The sequence below is a fragment of the Diabrotica virgifera genome, chromosome 5 (genome assembly GCF_917563875.1).
Source record: "Diabrotica virgifera virgifera chromosome 5, PGI_DIABVI_V3a".
NCBI lineage: Eukaryota > Metazoa > Arthropoda > Insecta > Coleoptera > Chrysomelidae > Diabrotica > Diabrotica virgifera.
In genome coordinates, this window is record NC_065447.1 from 168957362 (window position 1) to 168977158 (window position 19797).

Here is a 19797-nt window from a genome sequence, read left to right on the forward strand (position 1 = left end):
TCGAGATCGAAAGAAAACCGTTCAAGGGCGATTCTGCGCATTAAAACAGTCCAATCGATTTCGTGGCGGTTCAAGGGATCGTACAAATGTGTCGTCTTGGAACGAACTTAATATCCAGCACGCAACCGCACTGTTGCCAGATTTACATCTTTAGCGGGAAGTTTAAAATTTGACAGTTGTGTTTTCTCGAATCCGAATCTTAACCTTACTTTTACAGGTGATTATTTGTATGTATGTAAATAAATTGAAACAAGTCTTGTTTGTATTATACTGTTATTATTTAAAACTCTAAATAATTTATGTTAGTCTTTTAACAAAAATGAAGCTCAAAAAACTACACTTGTTTACAGTGCAAATGATTTTTTAATGGCAAGAGGGATTTAGGATTTCATTTGCAGGAAAAACATGGGCAACCTACCCAGTTGGTAAAATTGCAATTCAAAAACTCTTTAGGTAAGTATGGGTAACCTCCGCATTATTATTTATTTTTTAAGTATTAAGGTTGATATCAAAGGTAGTTTTATGTAGGTAGATACAAGTAAGCTAAAAGTAGTATAACTTCCCATATAATCACCTGTTATGTTTTTGTAGATTTTACTGTCTGGATGGCACAGGAAGAGAAACAAAATAATGTTCTGTACTGCAGTCACAGGAGTACATAGTAGAGATATAATAAAAAAGCTGTTCAACATCACTGGACACCATTTAATTTTTAGAAAATGAAAAGTCTTGAGGTTGAATGCGATCTGTAGTATTGCTACATAATGAATGTGTTTAGATATGGTATTTTTTGTTGAATAATCTATACAGGCCCAACTAAATAAATGTATACATATATTGCAGAAAGTGCATTTAATGGAGCAGCAAGTTTTTTTTGTGTTTCAATGAGGTATTCAGTTTTTTCTTTTAGTATATACACATTATCTTGTAAAATAGCAAGCTAATACAGTTCGATATCTAGACATTATAGAGCTTTCAACAGGTTTACCTTTTTTAAGTTAAATAAACAATAACAACCGATTTTTCAATGGCCATATTATTGGTATTAATTCCATAACCCTTCCTATAACAATAGTCCCATTGTTGGAAGTTATTGCAGTAGTTCTGCTGGAAATACTTACCAAAGTTGTATGTATCTATATCATTCATCAGAAATTTCATTAAGATTTACTTGCCATGCCCTCTCTATGTACCAGGGACATAACAGTCTAGTAGGAACAGAAAACATTACGTTCAGGCATTGTAAAAAGTGTTATGTCTGACATGAAAATATTTGACTATATAATACCAGAACGCTCATGTATTTTTTCAAAAAAAGTGGGTAAATAAAAGTATCTTTTCTATTTGAACATAAGAAAACAATGGGAAATTCATACTGTCATAAGTTCAAAGTGATAGGAAATGAGCCCATGAGTTCCATAAATTGCGATTTACCAAACTTAATTAATATTTCCTTTTGCACAGCATTCATGGAAATACTTAAGACAAAAATCATTATTGTTAAATTCGGGATGATTATCAATTAGTATGCCCTGTTGGTTGTAAAATAATATTGGACATGAGCCAGTCTGTAAGCATTCAATTACCCATAAATGAACACTGGTTGCGCCTACATCCATCTTTCAAATCAATGTCATAGGAGTGTTTAATGTTCGTGTTATCTTGTCTTGTAAGTAAATCAACTCTCAATAATATTTAAAAAATGGACTAGTGGTAACATTTTTGTTTTAAATTATATTGTGTATATGCAAATATTTTACTTACATTTTTGAATATGCCCATGTGTTTTAAAATAATAAATGTTACTGCACAACAATCAGTTTGAATATTTTTAGATATGTACTAGTATTTGATTAGTACACGAAATGCAGCAGACATGTTCTCTCTTCTATCTTAAGAGCTGATTTAATCTCTACTTGTATCTGTAAAGTTTATCATTTTTCCCATAGCCAATTTTAACACTCCCGGTTCCTCAACGTCTATATCCAAACCTGTTACGATCACATTATCATATTTCTCTTCTCGTTCTCTAGGTAATCTAGTCTAGTAATTAATTCTCGAACTGTCTTGTTTGTATTAAATATCTTAATTATGTACTTATTTTATTTTTATAATGAAAATTAATAAATTAACCATATGCAGCACAGCAAACAAATGTTTTCGGAAATATATTTATAAGAATTTAATTGCCTCTTTTTTTGTATAGGTACGACATAGTAAGTAAAAACTATTACATTTATTAATATAATATTTATTATTATACATAAGTAAAAACTATTTTTATAGCTAGGAATTACTTTATTAAATGGTCTTAAACCTGTTCATAAATTTTGTTACTATATTTTTTAATTCTGATTATAACAATAATAACTTTTTAGTTTAGATTTAGGTTGTAATAATGTTTAAGGTCTTGTGAATTGTTATAGTACTTTATTCAATAATTATATTTTATAATTCAAAGTCATTGCTCTATTGTCCTTGCTTGACCTAACCCCTGCCATGAGGCCTCGTGTCCTTGTCCTGTGTCATCGTCTGTCAACAATCACTTCAAGTGATCTATGATCACAGGACTTTACATTTATGAGCTATTCAGCCTCATGACATCTTTCCCTTCCTATAAAGCAGAGAACTTACAACAATAAACTCAGAATAAAATATTATAAAATACTAATACTACCTACGACTAACAATAATATTAAGTGATTACAAAACTAGTACATCTCGAAATCATTATATCGAGTTGGGGGTTTAATTACTCTTTTACCTCTGGTAGGAAACTGATTCGGTACTTCACTCTCACAGGCCATTGATGTTGAAGGTTTGTTACTCTGATTATCATCAAGATCATCTTCTAATTTAATGTGATGTTTAGGCGTATTACTAGATGGTCTCAAGTGATATTTATTTCTTCTTACCAATGTTCCATTTTCTTTCTCAATAACATATGATCTTGGCTCTTGTAAACATTGCCTGACCACAGCAGGTTTCCATTGCCCATCTTCCCTTATAACAACGTTATCGCCTTCACTTAATTCTTCTCTTGCAGCTGTATTTCTATCATAGTAGTGCTTGTACAATTTTCTTTTGTCATCCAATTTATTCTTTTCACTTGTTAGGTCTACTTGTTCTGGTAAATATTTTTCATGTAAGACTGGAAGTTTGCTTCTAAGTCTACGACTATTCAAGAGTTGTGCTGGGGACTTGTCTGATCCTAACAGTGGTGTGTTCCTATATTCTAATAAAGCTAACTGAAGATCACCACACTTTCTGAGAATATTTTTAGCTATCTGAACAGCTCGTTCCGCCTGCCCATTTGATCTAGGATATCTAGGGCTAGATGTCACAAATTTAAAATTCCATTCTCTAGAGAATTCTCTACATTCCTTAGAGCCAAAAGGCATATTGTCAGATACAATTTCCAAAGGAATCCCATGAGTGGCAAACATGGTCTTAAATGATTTTATTATTGACTGGGATGTTTTGGACGGCAACAGAACAATTTCAATCCACTTTGTGAGATAATCCATTACAATTAAATAAGATGCTCCTCCGAACTCACAAATATCAGCCGCTAGCATTTGAAATGGAAGTTCTGGAATTTCTCTTAGTATTAATGGCTCTTTAACATTACTTCTGTGATATTTCTCACAATCAACACAATTTCTAACCAAATCCACTATGTCCTTATTCATATTTGGCCAGAACAACACTTGCCTTGCTCTTTGCTGTGTCTTTGTAACTCCAAAGTGTGTTTCATGAAGAAACTTTAACATCCTAGGCCTTAAAGAATCCGGAACTATAACTCTGTCCATATAAAATATCAAATCATTCAATATGTAGATGTCATGCCTAATACTAAAATAATCTTTTACTACATAAGGTACCCTCGAAGAGCATGACGGCCACCCTTTTTCACAAAAATCTTTGATCAATTGAAGTTTTTTATCCTGTTTAGTTTCAGCTATAAATTCCTCTCTCCTTTCATCTGTTATATTTATTGTATGCACTATTTCTGTTACAAAAGCATCATCCTCTACCTTTTCCTTCACAAAATTACGAGATAACAAATCAGCTATTAGCATTTCCTTGCCTGGCATATATTCCACAGTTAAGTCATATTTTAATAATTTTACCTTCATACGTTGTAGTCTAGGAGAATCTACTTCAGCTATGCCTTTCTTCATTATCGAAATCAATGGCTTATGATCTGTGAATACCTTAACTTCTCTACCATAAATATAATTATGAAATTTAGTACAAGAAAATAGGATTGCATTTAGTTCCTTTTCAATCTGGCTAAATCTAGTTTCACAATCAGTTAAAGACCTAGAAGCAAAAGATACCGGTTTATGATTCTGCAGTAATACACATCCCACGCCATTTTGACTTGAATCTGTTTGAATTATTATTGACTTATTTTCATCAAAATTTGCAAGAACTGGTGGTGAGCAAATTAACTTTTTTATTAAATTTAATGCGTCTGTGTGACTTTTAGTCCACACCCAAAGTGTATTCTTTTTTAACAATTCTCTTAATGGGGCTGATACATCCGATAAGTTTGGTATAAAACTGCGATGATAATTGATCATACCCAATATTTTTTGTAACTCTTTTTTATTATTGGGTTCTTTTAAATTAATAATAGCTTTTATTTTATCTAAGTCAGGTCTCATACCATTTTTATCAAATGTATTTCCCAAATATTTTACTTCAGACATTCTATATTGTATCTTATTAGAATTAAATTTTACCCCAATATTTCTAGCACGTTCCAATACTTCATTAAGGATTCTATCATGTTCTTTAAGACTATCAGCAAATATCAAAAGATCATCAAAATATATAAGACAGCCCTCAATATCACCAAAATTCTCTAAGTTAATTCTTTGAAAAAATTCGGGGGCAATATTTAGTCCAAATGGAAGTCTATCAAATTTCCAAATTCCAAAGGGAGTTCCAAATGCACAAACTCTACTGGACTCCTCATCTAGCTGAACTTGATAGAATCCCTCTTTAAAGTCTAAAACAGAAAAATAGCATTTGTTTTTTAACTTATTGCATATCTCTTCAATAGTAGGTATTAAGCAATATTCCTTTTCAAGCGCTTGGTTTAAATCTTTAGGATCCAAACAGATTCTTAACGTTTTATCAGGCTTTTCAACGATAACTAAATTGCTCAACCACTCAGTAGGACCCTCACATTTAGATATGATGCCACGTTTTTCTAAATCTAAAAGTGTGTTTTCTAATCTTTTTTTAATGGCTAAAGGGACCCTTCGTGGTGGTTTAGCTACAGGAACACAATTATCTTTAAGTTTTAGTTTACATTTTTGAGGACATTTGCCTAATCCAATGAATACATCACTATTTTGTTTAATAAAGGCACTTTTTGTTATGTTTAAATCTATGTTATCTACTCTTCGTATCAAATCTAAATCTAAGCATGATTTTAACCCTAAAATTGGTGTAAGGCTATCTTTAACTACAACAAATTCTAATAAATAATCAATATTTTTATATTTACAGACAAGTTTTATTGTACCAATAGGAACGACCTTAAAACCACCATATGTTTCAAGTATGACTTTAGTTTCTTTTAAATCATTAATTTTGCAAACTTTTTGAACAAAACCATTAGGCAAAATATTAACCTGTGCCCCTGTATCTATTTTAAAAGGTATATCAACATTACTAATTTTTAAATTTTCGATCCAGTCTTTATTATTTTTATTCTTGATTTCATTAACAGTGATTGATGATATCATAAAATCACCTACCTCGTTATTTTCACTTTCTTCCACTTGTACTTCTCTCACTAACCTGCTATGATAACACACTTTATCGAAATGGTTATTTTTACCGCACTTTCTGCACTTTTTTCCATATGCTGGACACCTCCTTGGCCCATGGACTCTCCCACAGTTTCTGCAGCTATATTCATCTCTAGAATTTGCACTCCTGAATGTTTGGACTGAATTTTGCCCCTGCTTGGCTTTACTCCCAATTGATTCAATTTTAACCTTCTCCAAGCTGTTCTGAACTTCTTTTATTTGAGCTTGGGATATTTCATGCATTTTACATATTTCAATAGCTTTAGCCAGATCTAAATTAATGGTCTTTAACATGTTTTGTTGTGCATCCTTACTATTAGTGCCTAATACTATTCTATCTCTTACCATTGAAGATGCTTCTGCTCCAAACTCACAATTTTTTACTTTGTTTTTTAAATCTGTTAAAAAGTGGTCAAACGGCTCTCTTTCTTCTTGAATGCGGTTGTAAAACACATATCTTTCATAGACCACGTTTTTTCTAGGCGTGACATAAGACTCAAATGCTTCCAATACATCTGCTAGCTTGCCTTTTTGGGCCTCCGTTAATTCCAAAGTGTTATAGATTTCAATGCCTTCTTCTCCAATTAGATTGAGTAAAATTGCTACCTTAACGTCATCACTTTTACCACTTTTTCCAGAGGCCATCAGATATATTTCAAAACTTTGTCTGAATCTTTTAAAATTTTCGGCCACATTTCCTTCAAATGACAATGTATTTGGTAACCTCACTTCCATGATTTTGGTTTATTTTCCACTAGACTGCGCCATGTAATAATGTTTAAGGTCTTGTGAATTGTTATAGTACTTTATTCAATAATTATATTTTATAATTCAAAGTCATTGCTCTATTGTCCTTGCTTGACCTAACCCCTGCCATGAGGCCTCGTGTCCTTGTCCTGTGTCATCGTCTGTCAACAATCACTTCAAGTGATCTATGATCACAGGACTTTACATTTATGAGCTATTCAGCCTCATGACATAGGTCAAAGTGTGTAATGTCATGTTTTATGTATTTTTTAACCCTAACACATTTGTATGTAGCAAATCATATTTGTTATTCTTATCTTATTTTAATTATATTCATTTAAGTTTTGATTTAATGAAATAAACCTATCAGTCAAAAAACTGTTGTTTAGTTGTGTACACCCAAAAACTAGCTTGATGTAATACAGATGTCAATTGAATATGACATAAATCCACGTCATAAAGACGTCTTTCTATGGTCAAAATGTCAGCCTAAAGACGTCATTTATTATGTCTTATGTCACAAAATTACCACAATAAAACGTTAAATATAAAATTGCTCAATTTAATGTCATTCAAGTTCGATGTGATGTATAGGGTTTTTCATCAACAGTCATTTGTTTCGAGCTTCTGTCAGATTTCATATAATCCGTGTATAATATTAATATACACAGATTATACGAAATGTGACAGAAGCCCGAAACAAGTACAATCGATGAAAAGCCCAATAGGGCTTTTCATTCACAGTCATTTGTTTCGAGCTTCTGTCATGTGTCACATAATATTAATATATCTACGACATACGTTATTGGTATATACAATAATACAAACCAAAGACATATGACGTAGATATATTAATATTATGTGACACATGACAGAAGCTCGAAACAAATGACAATCGATGAAAAGCCCTATTGATGGCAAATTGGTTATTAAACCTGACATTTCGGTCATGTTTATGTCACCGATCAATTAAGACTAAAAAACACCTCATTTAGACGTTACTCTGTTTGCTGGTCAGTTAGATGATTTGAAATACATGGATTACTGAATTTTAAAAAAGTTAATAAAAGGTAAACTATGGAAGCACTGGGTAAAGAAGAAAGATGCATTAAATATAATAAAAAAAGACAACCTATGACAATAAAACATTAACATCAAAATTGTTAGCCTTTATTCTGCTCATACTTAACATAATCTTCCTAGTTGAAGTCCACATACTGTGTAATAAAACTTAAAGCCACTTTGTGGGCGTTTTTGGCATATTTTAATAATTGTCTTTAATAGTAAAATGTATTAACAAAATAGATATAAAATTATTATTATTAACACATTCATGAACACGCTTCACCTGTAGCCACGTCTTCTTATACTGCTACCTATATCTTCTTATTCTTACTTGCTTTGGCTTTCAATATAAACCACAATAATACCACCATTAATTTTTAAGTATATTATATATGTACCTATATTATGTAAGAAAATAGAATTTACCTAATAACTCACCTCGTCCCCAGGTAAAGTAAAGGTGCTACACCACTTAAATGTTTTTTCATTTTTATTTATTTTGTAACTTTAGCCAGAAGATATATGATGGGAATTATTCATACAATACATATTAATACTATTAAAACTAATACCTATTAATATTCTAAATAATTATTTAATACTAAAATAAAGAAAAATGTCTATCTATACTACATTAATTGAGAAAACATTTTCACTTTTCTTTTCGCAGGATCCTTGGGATTTTAAAGCTCTTCTCTAATCTTGTTTTGTACAATAATTGTTTGAGAATGGCATACATACATAATAAGATGTTTCATGTTCTTGTACTCCTGTGACTGAATATTATTTTGTTTCTCTTCCTGTGACATCCACACAGTAAAATCTACAAAAACATAACAGTTGATTACATGGGAAGTTATACCAGTCCACGGTACACAGAGAACCGGTATGCCGATTGTCGTCGCTAAATTTGGTTTCGGTCGCGCAGCACGTCACGTGGGAACCTAAAAGATATTTGCTTATTGTTTGGATGCATTATTTCGTATGTGGTGGCGTTGAAAGTGAATAGATTGAGGCGGTTTTAAAATATTAATTAAGCTGTTAACGATTGAAGTAATTCTATATTATTTTAGTTACAAATTGTTGTTTATTAGCATAACTGTGTATTTTTAAAACTATTATAATAGAACTATTAGTTTTATAGTAATTTATTAAAACCGAAACTATAATGCCATTTGAGGTGATATTATGCATGTGCAGAATACGAACATATATTAGAATGAGGGATATTAACAGAAAAAAGTTTTAAAAACTGCCAGAGATCCCTTGACAAAAAGATATCTAAATTTTCTAATTTTAAAAAATGATTTTATTAATAGATACTAATTCTAATATTATTAATAAAACTTTTCCCGCAAATTTGTTTTTTTAATAATATACATAATATGTATTATACAGTAGGATAAATGAAAGAATACCTATGAACGAACATATAAAACACTCTGTATTTTCCTGTCACCGTGTCACACAAAAAATTGGCCAGCGCAAGTACATGTAATAATTATTATTACATGTATTTGCGTTGTATTGGGCAATTTTTTGTGTGACACGGTGACAGGAAAATACAGCGTGTTTTATATGTTCGTTCATGGGTATTCGTTCATTTTTCCGACTGTACATAGTATTAATATACATAATTGATTTAAAGTTAAACCAGGTTAAGAATCTAAAAATTTAAAGTGTGAACATTTTATACATACATATACAGAGTGGGCCAAGGAAAACAGTCCACCTCGATATTTGGCAGTATTTATTAGATTTTAAGGAAATGAAGAAACAGGTCGATTTTTAATCTAAGGGGCATACATTTTTACGGTACATACATCTGTCATTTGTCAACACCCTCCCTTCCATTTCCCCCACCCCTTATTTTTAAATAGGGAATACGGGTCGTGTGCTACCTCATTTGAAATGTTATTAAATTCTTTATTTAGTAATATTAACATTGACATAATTATTTATACAGGGTGTCCGAGAAAAATTATTTTGAATTAAATTAATTGACACAAAAAGAAGAATGTATACAATTTATTTAAATCAAAATACATTCTACTACTGACAGAAAACAGAGAAAAATGTTTATTTGATAAATAAATGTTGTTTTTCGCTTAAATTCAATATTCAACCTACCAAGAGGCAGATGGGTCGCAGCTTGAATATTGAAATTAAGCGAAGAGCAATGTTTATTTATCAAAAAACATTTTTTTTTGTTTTGTGGTAGCAGTAGAATGTATTCTGAATTAAATAAATTACATACATTCTTCTATTTGTGTCAATTAATTTAATTAAAATATTTTTTTCTTGAACACCCTGTATAAATAATTATGTTTATGTTTATATTACTGAATAGAGAATCGAGTAACCTTTTAAATGAGCTAGCACACGACCCCTATTCCCTATTTAAAAATAAGGGGTGAGGGGAGTGGAAGGGAGGGGGTTGACAAATGACAAATGTATGTACCGTAAAAATGTGTCCCACTTAGATCAAAAATCGACCTGCTTCGTCATTTCCTTAAAATCTAATAAATACTGCCAAATATCGAGGTGGACTGTTTTCTTTGGCCCACTCTGTATATGTATGTATATTACAGTCTAATAAAATGTTCGCACTTGAAATTTTTAGATTTCTAACCTGGTTTAACTTAAAATCAACATTTTTCTATTTTGTAAATAAAATTTGAAAGTCATCAAGTAATTGGTTCTATTCATCTAAAACTTCAAATTTCTTAATTGATTTGTGGTTAAATTTTTATTTTTAGTCAAATATTTTTCAACAATCTAGAATAACAGTAAGTAGACACAATTTTATGTGAAACATTTTTACAGACCCAGCAGTAAAGTGAATGTTTATATTATTTCTGTTTTATTTTTTTAATATACTATGGTGAATGTTTATTGGACAACAGATACCTAAAATCTTTATTTTTCAACGGAAATTCATGTTTAAATTAAATGCACATTGGAAAATGACAGTAAAAAGAATATACAATACAATTTCTTATTTAAAAGGCAATGATAGGTACATAATTTTAAAATTCAAACAATATTGCCGCTTCATTTAGCATTGCCGGATGAAAATTAAGGTTCCCATATGACGTCACGCGTTCGCCTTCCATGCGTGCGAACATACCGGTTCTCTGTGTACCGTGATACCAGTCTATATTCATTGGTCTATATTCATTGGTCTACTTATAGCTTACATTTATCTAGTATCTACCTGTTTAATATATATAGCTGTGTAACAGCGTAGCAAGGGGCTGCGTGCTAGACATGACATGGCTAACTTCAAGCCAGTCAACATGGTTGTCACTTGTATGATTTATTGTATGTAAGATGTTTAGTAAGTTTTATAAAAATATATAAGTTTACTCAATACCACGATACACTCAACCAGAGATAGGATGGTACACATTTGTGGGCGGATCCTCCTTGGCGCGAAATACGTCACTCACAGAGTTGTTTTAAAAGTTAGCTTGCAGTACACATATAGTTAACATACGTTTTCGCTTATAAATTCGTTTAATTGTGTTTTTTGAGTTTTTTTTTAAATATTTCGTTTTAAATAGGACTTTTCCACACTTCTTATTTGTTGTGAGCTTCCGTCATATTATGTCGTATATTAATATTATACACGGATTATACGACATATGACCGAAGCTTGAAACAAATTCCACTTAAAATATTTCATTTTTTAGTTACATTTTTAAAGCCTAAACATTCTATTGTTTATGCAAAAGATCTGATTCATTTTGAAGGGTCCAGGATTATATCGTAAATATTAATTTTTAATTAAATTTATGTTTATGAAGAATGCGATGAAAAATTATAAACGGTCATTAAAAAAGAGGTCACGTTGTACGACAATTCAAATCAGCTGACCGGACATTTACAAAATTACTCACTGCACTAAAAAACATCAGACCTTTCTGACCTTCATCAACAGAAAGCGAACGTGTGTTTATAATTTCAGCAAATTTCTGTACAAAAAAGGAATCAGCTGGAAAGATCAAACACTGAACAATTTATGTTTTCCTAAAACTTATTTCAATAATAAAAACAACGAAAATTCAGATTAAACACAAATTTATAATTTTCCTGTTTCTAAATATGTTCAATATTTAATCAAATTTATACGTTTTAATACTAATTGCATTGAAAAATAATGAAGATAAAATAGAAAAATAAAAAAGAGAGTGAAAAATAATTAAAAACCAATTTCTTCTCTTCATTTTTAAATTTCCCGATTTCCGGGAAATCATAGGGGGCGGGAAATGGAGCTCTAACTGTAAAAGATACAGAATGGAGTTAAATGATCTGGCAGGATTCATTTGCCATAAATTTAAGAACGACTTATCATTGCAAAGTTCGTCGAGTGCATCATTTACGTGGATAGATCATTTGAGCGAGGGTGGTTTGTCAAAACCATCTTCTGCATTCATGAATGCCATTGAGAGTCTCAACAGGGTATTTTTTGCTGCACATAATAAAGATGGATTAGTATGTGGTGAAAATTTCATAAAAAGTCTTTTGTTGCAAAGTGTAGATATTCAATGCCCCGAAAAGGCAAAACGCTTGTTCTTTAGAGCAAGAATGTTCATTCGCATAAAAGAACTAAATAGATCAACTACCCTCCAGAGAGCTACCAAAAGAAAATGGAAAAAAATTTTGGCCTAGAAAACAATAAAAAGCTCTTAATAATGTGTATATGGGATTGAGCCACAATTGTTGGTGTAACGAAAATTACATTTCTTAAATACTACCGTTTGAGTTTCGATTTCCATTCCGGAAATCGCGAAAATTAAAAGTTAAAAGAAAATTACCTAAGTGTTGAAAATTCTGGGAAACTGTAGTAACCGTCTCGTAACCTCGTTCAGGTTACAAGAATTTTCCCAGAATTTTCAACAGCTAATTTTCTTTTAAATTTTAATTTTCAAAGATTCAAGCTCGACTCTTCAATACGATTTGATTGATATGTCACAGGTACTATTTCTGCGATTATATTATATGGCACTTCCGGTTAGAACTTTTTAACCGAAAATTATAGGTATAATAACCAAAAGTATCTCTACATTTATTCTCATTTTGCTAAGGCACGTCAAATAATATATCGCTTTAAAACGGTAGGTACTTCCGGTTGCAACTCTAAAACCGGAAGTCCGATGTCAAATGTCTTATCTTTAACACCATCCTTGGGTTATAAGCTTTCATTCGACATCTCATTTGTCATTCTATCTGTATTAGTAACGGAGGAGTTATATTCACGGATGGACGGACAGACAGTCATGAAAACGGAAGTATATATTTGTTCTCGTCTTGCTAAAGCGGATCGAATAATATATCGCTTGTACTATTCCGGTGACTTTAAAACAGTACTTCCGGTTGCAACTCGAAAACCGGAAGTCCTAGGTCAAATTTCTCACCTTTAGTACCATCCTTATAATATAAGCTTTCATTCGACACCTCACTTGTCATTCTACCTGGTATAATGACGGAAGAATTGTGTCTACGGACGGACGTACGGACAGACATACGTAAATAATTCAACGTTTTCACATTTTTTCAAAATTGGGTGAAAACAACATGCATATTTTATTTAAACTACTGTATATGCGCATATTTCATACGTTTTTATTAGCATACTTGCCTAAGTTTAGTAATAAGTGTAGGAATAAAACTTTTATTTATACAAACGTTAATTCGAAAACAGCACTTATTTATTTCATGTTCTCTATTCAAACCTAACTAAATATTTAAAATAATGCTCGAACATATTTTGTAATTATGTACTTGTTTAGTTTTTGAGTTACTTATACAAATTTATTTGGTCTTTTAAATACCTTTTTTAATTTTAATTTGTGGGTAATTATTTTAAAATTTCTTGGACAAAAAGTTGTATTTACATATATAGTAACTTCTGCGTAAATTTCAGATTTTTACCTTTTGTAATTTGAATAAAATAAGAGAAGTTTGACGTTATTTATATTGGTTTCCTTATATCTCGCCAGCGATTACTCTGTGAGTGACGTCATGCGCTCGGCAGACGAAAACTCGTTTTTAGGAACATCCGGGCCTGACTCAATACTATGATTGTTTGACTTATAACCCATTAAATAAAGTAGTTTAAACATGGCGCAGTCAAACAGCTAGTTGGGTTACAGTTTACAGTCGAAAAGCTAAATTTATAGCAACTTGTACACGAGGTACCATACATAACCTACAATGGCAGTGATGGGAATAAATGTAAAATTACCACCAGATTTTGACCTGCAGGATCAAAATGCTGCAAGCGAATGGAAGTTCTGGAAGACTAGTTTCGAAGATTATTTACTAGCAACGGGACAAGACCAGTCAGCAGATAAAATGAAAATATCAATTTTAAGAAATATAATTGGGGCTGAGTCTGCCAAAATTATGTCCACATTCGAGATCCCAGAAGCCGAAAATAACAAGTATGACTTGATGATATCACTAATCGATAAGTATGTTAATCCAAGGATGAATGAATCATTTGAAAGATACAATTTTATCATGAGGGTCCAGAAAGAAGGAGAGTCGTTTGAGCAGTTTCTTACTAGTTGTAGACATTTGATTCGAACATGTAATTATAATGAAATTGATCCAGAACAAACAGCCGAAGATAAAGCTCTGAGAGACAAAATATTAATGGGCATCAGAGATCCAGTTACTAGAGAAGCTCTATTGAGAGTGGACAAACTTACCCTACAAAAAGCCATCGAATTTTGTAGAACTAGTGAACAAAGTAAGAACCAAAATTTGAAATTTCATACCGAAAGAAAAGATGTAGACATAGGAGAAGTTCGTAAAGATAGGTACCAGGGCCATAGAAATTATAATAACTCTAGAAGTAAAGCGAATACCAATGAAAAATTCAAGTGTAAAAGATGTCAATCAACTCATGGGGCCAGAGAATGTCCAGCGTATGGAAAGAAATGTAAGAAATGTGGGCTTTTAAACCATTTTGCAAAGTCGTGTAGAGTGAAGAATATTGATGTCATAGATGAAGATAGCAGTGATGGATCAGCTGATAGTTTTGTAGGAAATGTCAATAAAGTATACCAAAATGTAAGTAGTCAAAATATTTGGGATGAAATTATAGAAATTGAAAACAAGAGAATTAAAGTAAAACTTGACACAGGTGCAGATGTAAGTATAATTCCATTAAAAATTTTTAAGAAAATTGATAAACAATTTAAAATTAGGGATAATCATTATGTACTGAAAGGGTTTGAGGGTACTCAGGCTAAAACAATGGGTGTCGTAAATTTATTTTGTAAACATAAAAATAAGTATGTTTACGAGGATTTTACAATTATTAATGGGGCAACTCGAGTTCTTTTAAGTGGTAAATTATGTATTGATTTGGGGTTAGTTAAACGAATCAACAATATTGAGAGTTGTGGTACTTTAGAATTAGCAGAAAGGGATAAATTTATAAACCTTAACCCTGAAGTTTTTAGAGGTCATGGTAAATTTTGTGGTAAACATAGGATCACTACAGTAGACAATTTTGAGCCAGTAAGTTACCCACCTGTAAATGTACCTGTCGCAATTAGAGATAATTTAAAAAATGAATTAGATAGGTTGACAAAAAGAGGGGCAATTGTCAAAGTTAACGAAATTGACCCCAGGGCAAGCATAAACCGCATTGTTATTGTGGAAAAGCAAAATGGTAAGTTACGTTTATGCTTAGACCCATTAGATCTAAACAAACAAATAGTCCGCAAACCAAGAGTAGTACATAAATTGGAAGATGTTTGTGCACAAATGATAGGTAAAAAGATATTTTCTGTATTTGATCTCTCTGAAGGGTATCATCATTTAGAACTTGACGAGACATCATCATGGAAATGCTGTTTTGCAACTTCTTATGGAATTTTCAGATATAAAGTATTGCCATATGGATTATCAAATTCCCAAGATCTGTTTCAAGAAGTAGTAGAAGATAAATTTAAAGGTATAGAGAATTTATTGATTTGTCATGATGATATGATTGTTATGGGAACAACAAAAGAAGAACATGATACAACTGTTAAAAAAGTGTTAGAAAGGGCTAAAGAAGTAGGAGCAAAGTTTAATGGGGACAAATTTCAATATTGTCAAGAAGAGGTCAGATTTATGGGTCAAGTTTTTTCACATAAAGGGATGCAAATAGATCCTGACAGAGTGGAATCACTTTGTAAACTTGAAAAACCAAATAGTAAAGTAGAATTACAAAGAATTTTGGGCGCATTTAATTACGTTAGACGGTACATTCCGAACATGGCTGAACATATTCAACCTCTTTGTCAATTACTTAAAAATAATGTAGAATGGGTGTGGCTCCCGTCACATCAAAAATGTTTTGATAATTTAAAGAACATAATTTGTAAATCACCAGCGTTAGTCCCTTATGATCCTAATCAAAAAATTATTTTACAATGTGATGCATCTAAAAATGGTTTAGGTGTTTGTATGTTCCAGAAATATGATTCTATTTTAAAATTAGTAGCTTGTGCATCACGAAATATGAATGATAGTGAAATAAATTATAGTCAGACTGAGAAGGAACTATTGGCAATTTATTATGCTACTCAAAAATTTCACAATTTTATTTATAATTTTGATGTTGACGTTCAATCAGATCACAAACCTATAATCTCCATTATGAAGAAGCCAATTTCCAAAATTGGATCAGTTAGACTCCAACGTTTAAGGCTTAAACTTCTCAAGTACAGATTAAATGTATATTTTGTTCCTGGGAAAGACATACATTTTGCTGATATGCTATCTAGGTCCAGTTTAAATATAGAGACACATGACCCAGAAATGTTTGAAATGGTCCACTCAGTGAGTAAACATTTACCTATGAGCCAGGAAAAGCAATCTGAGTTAAGACTAGCTACTAGCCAGGATGAGGCATTAGCAGTAATTTTTGATTTTTATTATAATGGGTGGCCAAAAGAAAAAAATGTTCCTCAAGTGTGTAAAAAGTACTATGGTATAAGAGATTCACTGTATTTTGAAGCTGGCATCGCATTTATTGATGACAAAATAATTATTCCGAAAAAACTTAGGCTTGACATGATAAAATTGCTTCACAAAGGCCATATAGGAGTCAGTAAAACTATAAACAAAGCCAGGAGTATATATTATTGGCCAGGACTTAATGATGATGTGACAAACTATATAAAAAAATGCAGGATATGTGAGAAATACAGACCAAATAATTTTAAAGAACCAATGATGCCTCATGACATTCCCAGACTAAGATTCAATAAAGTTGGTACAGACATTTTAGAGTATGGTTCAAAAGCATATTTAGTAATTGTAGACTATTTTTCGCATTGGTTGGACATTTCAATATTAAAAGATAAAACCTTCAGTTCAGTAATCAACTCATTTCAAGATACTTTTAGTAGATTTGGATATCCAGAAATTTTAATTGCAGATAATCTACCATTTACTTCGGTAAAATGTAAAAATTATTATAGAGAAAAAAACATTACAATTATGACATGCACTCCACATTACCACCAGAGTAATGGACTTGCAGAAAAAGCAGTCAATATAAGCAAACAAATTTTAAGAAAGAGTAATGAGGAAAATGTTGATTTTAGAGATTTGGTGATGGAATATAATAATACCTGCATAATAAATCTTGATGCATCTCCAGCTCAAATTTTACAGACCAGGATCCTGAGAGGACAATTACCAACTACAGCTAATAAATTAGAACCTACAATCCAGAAACAAGTATATAAGAATTTATGCAAAGAAAAAGAGAAATTACAAGTACGTTATGATAGGACAGCACGAAGAAAACCAGTAGAGTTTAGAAAGGGAGATAGGGTAGTAATAAGAAGTTCAAAAGATAATTATTGGCGTAAAGCAATTGTGTTAGAAAAGGCCAATGAACCTAGATCATATTGGGTGAAAAAAGAAGATAACAATAAAATTATTAGACGGAATTCACACCAAATGAAACATTCATACACCACAACACTTGAAAAAGAACTCATTTTAGAACCCGAGTTGTACCCTGATATTCAGTCACAAAGTGTTCATAAAGATACCACTCACATTAACGTAAATGATAGTGTTAATAAAACCATTAGTTGCCCAAGCCCAAATGTAAAATCAGTACCTACATTGAGTCATAAAGTCAACCCAAATATTGAGACTTCTAACAGTTATAAGACGAGAGTTGGTCGTAATATAAAGACCCCTTATAGATATCGATCTTAGGGGGAAGGTGTTTAATATATATAGCTGTGTAACAGCGTAGCAAGGGGCTGCGTGCTAGACATGACATGGCTAACTTCAAGCCAGTCAACATGGTTGTCACTTGTATGATTTATTGTATGTAAGATGTTTAGTAAGTTTTATAAAAATATATAAGTTTACTCAATACTATGATTGTTTGACTTATAACCCATTAAATAAAGTAGTTTAAACACTACCTACATAAAACTACCTTTGATAAATAATAATGTGGAAGTTGTTCCATACCTACCTAAAGAGTTTTTGAATTGAAATTTTACCAACTGGGTAGGTTGCCCATGTTTTTCCTGCAAATTAAATCGTAAATCCCTATTATTGCCATTAATTTGCACTGTAAACAAGTATCTCTCTTTTGAGTTTAATTTTTTTCAAAAGACTAACATAACGAGTTTTAAATTATAACATAGCATATTTTAGTACATTACCATTGTATAACTAGACACTAGACATTACTTTGTTCAATTTATTTACATTGTACATTTTTTGTACATAATCAAATCATCTGTAAAGTAAGGTTAAGATTCGGATTCGGAATCAAAAAAATACAACTGTCAAATTTTAAACCAACTGACATTAGATATTTTAAAATTCCCGCTAAAAGAAAAGAAGTAAATCTGGCAACAGTGCGGTTGCGTGCTGGGGCCTGATTCTAATTCATTTCGACAGTCGCAATTTCATTTCGACACCGCGCGATTCTTGGGGATATTAACCTTATTATGTTGAGACTGCTCAGAATTTGGGTTGGCGCTTCGGTTTCTTGGATTTTGTTGATAGTCTGGGAAAATTATCGAAAAAATACCATTTTTGGGAAAAATTATTTACCAGCTATTTTATTGCTAAAATCGAATCTTAAGATTGCATATATTAGTAATATGGGGTATGACAAGTCCGCAGAAAGTGTGTTATTTTATTTATAAACAAATTAGCACTCCTAAATCTTCTTTTTTTTTTCAATTAGTGGTCTGTAACTCCTATATTTTTTCCTTTGAGCCAAAAACACTCAAATAAAAATTCACCGTAATTTAGTTCTGCACAAAGTTATTTTTTTTCCGATTTCCTTCAACAAAAATTTTACTCAGAAAATCCGAGTTTTCCCAAAAAATCTGCCATTTTCAATTAAAATTTTAGGGAAGTACCTAATTATTTATCAATAATTAAATAATTGAAGACATGAAAGATTTATTATAGTAGATTATACAGAGGGGCTAAATTATGGAATAAATTCATTTCTTTAAAACGGACGATTTTGGAGCAAAATCCCGAAAGAGGTCGATTTTTATTTTTAAATTACAATTTTTTGGCATATATTTCATACTAGTGACGTCATCCATCTGAGCGTGATGACGTAATCGATAATTTTGTTAATGGGAATAGGGGTCGTGTGGTAGGTCATTTGAAAGGGCGTTTAATTCTCTATTCAGTAATATAAACATTAATATCATTAGGTATTTATACATGGTTGCCAAAAAAAAATTTTGAATTAAATTAATTGGCGCAAAAAGAAGAATGTATGTAATTTATTTAACTCAAAATACATTGTACTGCTGTCAGAAAATAGAAAAAAAGGTTTATTTCACAAATAAACATTTCTTTTCGCTTAAATTAAATCACAAACAGACTCCCTCCTACCTATTGGCAGTTTGAACTTTTAATTTAAGCTAAAAGCAATGTTTATTTGCAAAATAAACATTTTTTTCTATTTTCTGACAGCAATACAATGTATTTTGAGTTAAATAAATTACATGCATTCTTCTTCTTGCGTCAATTAATTTAATTCAAAATTTTTCTTGGCCTCCCTGTATAAATAATGAAACTTATGTTTATAATACTGAATAGAGAATTGAACGCCTTTGTAAATGAGCTACAACACGAA

At 31.4% G+C, this 19797-nt stretch overlaps 2 long non-coding RNA genes across 2 annotated transcripts; one reads left to right on the forward strand and one right to left on the reverse strand.

The window, feature by feature from the left end:
* Positions 1-153: 153 nt before the first annotated feature.
* LOC126884539 (uncharacterized) lies at positions 154-7196 on the forward strand. The gene is made up of 3 exons (XR_007698084.1): positions 154-453; positions 592-2389; positions 6814-7196. It is a non-coding gene; the product is annotated as an uncharacterized LOC126884539 (long non-coding RNA).
* Positions 7197-7732: 536 nt separating this feature from the next.
* On the reverse strand, positions 7733-18558 carry LOC126884538 (uncharacterized). Its single transcript, XR_007698083.1, has 2 exons — positions 18157-18558; positions 7733-8466 (listed from the first exon to the last, which is right to left on the reverse strand). It is a non-coding gene; the product is annotated as an uncharacterized LOC126884538 (long non-coding RNA).
* Between the last annotated feature and the right edge of the window lie 1239 nt (positions 18559-19797).